Genomic DNA, 7,512 nt, shown 5'->3' on the forward strand with positions numbered 1-7,512 from the left:
CGCTCTCGATATTTTTCTCTCTTCGGAACGAAAATAAGATGCAGGTCCCGAACGCACGGCGTCCCGTCGCCACCTAGTACGCCCTCCTTCTTTCATAGTCTAACGGACGTCGCTACAAACTACTTTACATTGCTGCTCGTATTTTTATTATATTAGAAAATAATAATTCCTCCAAAGATAGATTTGCACCATTAAGTCGGAGGGAGTATACACTGGGGGAAGAGATGAAGTGAAGGAAATTAAGTACATAAATTTACAAATTTGCATATAATATTGCACAAACTGCAATCGAATCAGGTTGAATAAAAATTAACGTCACACATCAACAACCTGGTGAATTTCAGCTGCAAAATTTAGTCAACGGTAAAATATTAGAAAGAGGAAAATTAGGAAGAAGATTAGAACAGAAAAAGACACAAAATTGAAACAGTTGCATGCATGTTGCATGTGATTATCAAAGGTCAGACCAATTGCACGATACAAATAATCCGACCTCCGGTCGAGATTTTGCTGAAAGGATGAGGACGGTTAATTCGCTGCACACATAAGCCTGAAGTTCAGTTCGGTTCGAGTAATTCCGACTAATTCTTTTATAGTATACTCGTGTATGCGACAGACATCTTCAAGATCGAGTCACTCGAAGATAAAGCCTCATCTGGAAACATGTCATTCCACATTTTATCCTTTCATCTAGTGTCATCCCCCTCCCTGTTCGGCTCCACCACTCTGCACAAAGTAACGACTCTCTTCTCTCTCCCTCTTTTTCCCTGCAAATCTTTAGCGTGATAAAAGTGCGCATAAGCACACTTATTCGAGCGTGTCGCGGCAGCGTGATGTCTTCTCACTCCACGAGTTCAGGCGACGTTCGTTGGGGAGTTGGCCGGTTACCGTGAAGAATCATCGCGCGGCGAAAGAAGCGGAACGGCGAGTGCCATGTAACGCGCGTAAGTGCATCCGAGAGAGATAGAGAGAGAGAGAGAGAGAGAGAGAGAGAGAGAGAGAGAGAGAGACGCTCTTACGTGCAGAGCTCCGGCGTCGAACAATCGCTTTTGCACCCTTGGCGCGAAACGGAAAATGTATCTCGGTTGACAGAGTTCAAACAAAGGGTCGGACACTCGCGCGAGGGTCGTCCCCGTCACGTTTCCTCCCCTTTCGCGTCGCTGCTCTCCTCCCCGGGTCCGCCTTGCCGCGCGTCGCCCTCCCCCCGCCCCCGGCCGCCCGGCGTCCTCCTGCACCTCATCCCTCTCGCGTGACATTAGCTCGGCAAATACCCGTTCTCGAACTGTCAAAGGATTAACGTCGCGCAGTGCGCGCGCGATCCTCTCGCATCCGCTCCCTGGCGCTTGTAACGAGCAAAGTTCATGACGTGATTCCATAGAAGCGGTCGGCCAGCAAAATCGCGCAGCCTGGAAATGGCTCCGGGAGTCTTCATTCGGCATCTCTCCGCCCCGGCCGGTTCTCCACTATATAAGAGTATATCGCGCTCGGGATTGGATTGGATTTTGTAATTGGACTTGACGAGGTGAACGGGCTAGTGGATACTGCTGAGATATTCCCAACTGGACTGCATGTCGACGGAACTAATTTGGATATTGAGAGAGGGAGATTACTACTTTCCGCATCATTGCCGCTGGAAACATAACATTAGATCGTTGTTAAGGGAGGAGGAGAAGAGAAGCGAAAGATAAAACGAAAGTGAGAGAGAGAGAGAAAGAGAGAGAAAGGGGGGAGAGTCAACATGGTTCGCCTTTAACCCTTAAGTAGGCGCACTGACAAAGTCACGCGAGCGGGCATATGATAAGTAGGAAGTTTGATCATTGAAGTCTCTTTCTTGAACGAAAAGCAAAAAGCAAATAAATTCTTCTTAGGTTAACAAAGATTTCTTTCTTATACATACTGCTGGAACTGCTTAAAGTCAGTCTGCTCTGCGTTGAGATCCTATGCTTATTTAAGAGTTAAGGGAGGATCCTGGTGCAAATGGGTCGTAATATTTCTTCGCAGGATTACCTAAAACAAAAAACCAAAGAGGTTTCTAAAGATAATATATTTATACAGTTTTATACAGTATTTGTCGGTGAACCAAAAATGTTTGTAAAAAGTCGGAAATGAACAAAATGGCGGACTAAAAAGGAAAAAATGTAATTTTTACTCTAAAAATTCGTTTGTTTTTGTTTAAAAAATATTATTTAAACAAATTTTTTTTTATCGGAGTGGTCACCGTCAAGTGACACATGTTTGTATGCACAAGCGCAAGTTGACTGGTTGAATAGTTTTAAAATAATCATGACCACCAATCCCGAAAACGTGATGTCGAGAAAAACGCAATAATAGTTTTCGATATAGAAAAATGCTAGAAAAAATTGAGTTTTTGAAATCTTACCTCAATTGTTCATTAATCCTCTGTTCCAGGAACATATAACAAACCTTCAGCTTCTTCATACATCTCGTTTTGGTCGATTAATTGCTGTTTTCGAGCCAATCAAGCATCTTTAATGCTGCTTAGGCTGCGACGCTCTTGTCGTTTCGTGCGGCCGGCGTTGATGCTTTTGCATTTCTGTCCAATTTTAATATCCAAGATTTCCATAATCTTCAGAACTGCAGTAGTAGCCCTCGTTGAAGATGCCTGCGGCAATAAAAGTGGCGATCTCAACTATTTAACTATTTTTACAGTTATTCCTCCGAGCAGGTATAAGATTACTCACCCAAATGCTTCAGAAATATCTGCTTTATTGTCATTGAGCCCGCTAAGCGAAGGGTATCGGCACAAAAGACTTAGGCCGCACCGGGCACTCCGCTGCGCGCGGTGCTGCGCGCCCGTATACCTGCGCGCAAAATATGCTTCAAAAGGCAAGTAACACCTTGAATATTCAACTAGGGCTCTAAGAGCACATTCTACAGATCGAAAACTAACGATTTAGCGAAAAAAAATCGATTTTTTCGACCGTTTACATCAGGATCCCTCCTTAATGCATGAACCACGCAATAATGCGCTAAGTAAGTGCAAAAGTTTCGACGGACTTCGTGATAGAAAAATGCACTAACAAGAAACATTCGCGAAGTATGTCTCCGATTTCGACAAAATTTAATATATTTGTAGAGTAGCAAAAAATAAGAAACCCATATATCTTTTTTATCGGCAATGGCTCAGGTTTAAGGGGTGAAACTGCCTCTCAAAGTTTCATTGTCTTTATGCTATCTCGATAATTATTGCAGATAAAAAAAATTTTTTAAACAAAAGTTGTACTGCATAAAAAACCGTACAATTTTCTCCGTACAATACTCTACAAATATGCTAAGTTTCATCGAAATCGCAGACATACATACTTCACGAATGTTCCTTGTAAGTAATATTATCCAGAACGATTTTCACTCATTCTACCTATTAAGCGCCATTGTTTCTTTGTTATCTTTAGTATATTGTACATGTACGTATTTGTAAGTGCTGCCATAAAATTGGATAAGAGTTTTCAGAAACCCATCAAAACTTTCGCCTGCATCCAATAGCAAGCATAATACGTCTTGAGATCACTTTGAACGTGCTCGAGACATCCTGAGACACTCCCTAGGCGTATTGAATTCGTTCAGGACTTAAGATACTTTGGATATATTTTTCTTTTTTCCAAAGAGTGTTATTCATTCCGATCGTCGATGTAATGGCAGCAGCTGACTCTTGCAATTGGCGACAGATATGTTCAAGGTATGTGGTGGTTACCAATGGTACCGTCGTGTTTCCCCAAGTTATATGTAAAACGCAACTGATAGTAATATATTGCATATGAAATAAATATAACAAATGATGAAAAATAAATGATCTGAATATGGGCCGTGAATCGCATTTATTTACCACACGTTTGGCGAATAAAGCCCTCGAATTGGACATTGAAATAATCAGTCTGACAAGTGATGTGTTAACGACATTAGAATTCAAATCTCTCTCTCTCTCTCTCTCTCTCTCTCTCTCTCTATCTATCTATCTATCTATCTATCTATCTATCTATCTATCTCTATCTCTATCTCTATTTCCTCAGCGAGACGAAGCGGCGACGTACATATTGGCAAATTGTTCGATTGTCCTGGACCGGAGGAGGCAAGGAGAGAAAGGCGAGAAAGTGAAGAGAAAGGGGGGAAGTACCAAGGTATTTGAATTGAAAGCGAACGAGAGAGCCGCGTAGTTTCCTTCAGAGCTCGCGATCAATCGGCCGATCGTCGACAGGTCGTTGCTTTTAATTGATATTAATTCTCGATAAAACCCGCGGTTCTTCGAGCAATTTAATTAACATCGCTCGAAGGCATCCAAGGCAAACGGTTCGAGCGAGCGGGTACTCGCCGCTCGCGCATTTTATTTCGAAGGTACATTTTTCGTAAGCCGCCACGCCGTCGGGACGAAGACAAATAACAAACAACGGCGCGCCGCCGCATTTCCATTTACGGGTACCGGCGTCGCTTGGTCTTACTTTACTAAAGTAAACACCAGTTCGGTGTTGAAGAAAAGACGAACGAAGAAGCTCGTTAAAAACTTTCCAAAGCCAGATACTACCACCAGCAGCAAAGCCGACTGGTGCCGGCGCGGCTTCGTTTGGGAATCCGCTGAGTCGAGATCTTCGATTATAAAGTCGCCCGAGATAGCCGCCACGTCTTCCGGAACGAATCACTCACCCTCTCGCGGCGTCTTCGCGTGCCCGCGATCGCGCGCGACTTTCGCGTCGAAATTCCGTCGCGCAATCGAGTTGGTGTAATTACAGACAGACACGTTTGTAGCGGAGGAAAAAAACACCCGACGACGCCTGTGACGAGCACTCGGCTTGTGTTACCGGAAGACCTGCGAAGGTATGAATCTCCCGGGCTAACAAGAAAACGAATAAGATATCAGGGCTCTCAAGCTGTACAATCACGGCGAGAAACGAAAGATAAACTCGACAATAAGAACCGACACGAGTTCTACTTGTGAAAAGGAAAAGGTGAAAATAAACGCTCGCGAATAAATCGCTTGTCGTTAATCATTAAAATGAAATCGCTTATACCAGTGAATGTCTTGATTAATCCGAGGAAATTTCTTCCTCTGGCGGTGACGCATATCACTTATCCCTCGGTCTCGAAAAAAATACTCATTCCACGACTCAGAATGGAGGTATTCACTCCGTTTTCGGTTAAGCGAAAAATCGAAAATTCGAGTCTCAGATGTTGCTCTACTTTCTGAGCGAAACTTCACTCTGTAAAACCTCAAGAATACAACACATAACGCGATTAAAGCTCGCACTATCATCGCGCAAACAGCAGTGAAATCGACGCGATCGGCTGCATTTCTCCATTCAGAGACCGCCGTCTTAAGGTAGGTACAGACTAGACAAACGTGCAACGAACGAACATCGAATCGCGAATGTTTAGGCATTCATTTGTCCGTTTGTTTTGACTTGATAACGAACTTCCGCATCTGAATTCGATGTTCGCCATACGTAGTCGTAGTAATAGCAAAAATGTTTCAAAAATCACCATGAGAACGTTGCATGTGCATTACATCATAACATTGTAACTCATATAACACAGAAATTGCAGCAATATTGCTGCAACGTTGGTGCAACATTGCAATATTGTTTCGACGTTGTAGCAACGTTTTTTTCAAATTTGTATGCTGTATGGGCATATTACGTGGAAGTTGCGAAATATTTTCACGACGTTGTTGCAAGATCGTTGCAAGATTGACAACGTTAAAATGCGTCTTCAGAAAAATTGCAATAGAACATTACAGCAACATTAAAGCCTTTAGAAACGTTGCAATAAAACTTTATATCAACGTTACAGTGAAAAGTAATAAATCCATACATTTTGCCACAAATACATATTATGATATATTAGATACTTCAGATTTCAACGAATTAATATTGCAGGTACATATAGACATTATGGATAAAAATAACTATATATTAACTAGTAACTGTAGGTGTCACTTTTAATGAATAGTCATTAATTTAATAGTTAATAGTTCTTATCTGTAATGCCTATATGTAACTGCAATATTTATTCATTTAAATCTCAAATATTCGGTGTATGTCACCAACGTGACAACGTGTGGAATTACCACTTTTTATTGTAATTATATACTTCCCTGTCTTCACAGACGTGGCAAGAACGTGGCAAGCACGTGTGACGTCATTACGTTGTAGCGGCGTGCTTGCCACCGATGCAATCAGGGTTATGTACAATAATTACAAAGTAGCTTAACATATTTACAGAATAAGGCATCTAAAACAGGTACCTGAATAACTATTGGAAACATGCAAGATAGAACACAAGATAGACAAAATGTTAAATGGAGAAGTTGTAAGGTTTTCAGTGACGCATTACATAGTATTAGTATGACTTATAATATTAGTATGAGTGCACTATTGGGTGAGTGCAAAAGTTCGTGCGGAGTTTGTGAGTAAAAGTCACACAGTGATTAGGCAAACAAAAATCTTTATTCAATCAATGATATATTCTCCATCGTTTTCTATAATCTTTTCCCAACGTTCTGGCAGCATACGGATGCCTCGATCATAAAAACTGCGCGGTTTAGATTCGAAGAACGAAGAGACGCCGTTTTTTAAGGCCTCCAAAGAGTCAAAGTTTTTTCCATTTAAATAATTTTGCAATGACCGGAACAAGTGATAGTCAGATGGTGCGATACCAGAAGAATACGGTGGATGCGTTAAGACATCCCATTTCAGGCTCTTCAGTTTGCGCAGCGTCTTTTTCGAAACGTGTGGTCTGGCGTTGTCGTGATGAAAGACGACTCCCTTGCGATTTGACAAAATCGGACGTTTCTCTTTTATTTCTCGATTCAGATTGGTTAATTGGCGACAGTACTTGTCCGAATCAATCGTTTCGCCAGCGGGGAGAAGCTCGAAATAGATTATGCCCTTGCAATCCCACCAAACAGAGAGCATCACCTTCATCGGGTGCAAACTGGCCTTTGGCATTGCGTCACCATGCTCACCTGATTGTTTCCATGTCCGTTTGCGCTGAACATTGTTGTAGAGGACCCATTTCTCATCGCTCATCACTAGTCGATCCAAAAACGACTCGTTATTGAGCCGCCCGAGTAAAGAAACGGCTGCAGAAATGCCCTTGATTTTGTTCTTCTCGGTCAGCAAATGGGGCACCCATATATCGAGCTTCAAATCGAATCCCATCTTTTTTAAACGCCGAAAAGCGGTTGATCGGTCAACGTTTAGTGCTGTAGCAACTTCTTCTGTTGAAATTCACGGATTATTGAGCACTAAAGTATGCAAAACATCGTCATCAATGTCAGAAGGTCGACCAGAGCGTGGCTCGTCTTCAAGGTTAAATTCTCCGCGCCGAAATTTAGCAAACCATTTTTCCACAGTTCGTTTAGCTGGTGCTTCATCCTGATAAACATCCTGAATGTTTTTTACGGCTGCGGCAACGTTTATTCCCTTCCGAAACTCGTAAAGCATAACATGCCGTAAATGCACCTTATCGATACTCATTTTTAAAGTGATATTTCTCGAAGCA

The sequence above is a fragment of the Harpegnathos saltator genome, unplaced genomic scaffold (genome assembly GCF_003227715.2).
Source record: "Harpegnathos saltator strain DR-91 unplaced genomic scaffold, Hsal_v8.6 scaffold47, whole genome shotgun sequence".
Lineage (NCBI taxonomy): Eukaryota > Metazoa > Arthropoda > Insecta > Hymenoptera > Formicidae > Harpegnathos > Harpegnathos saltator.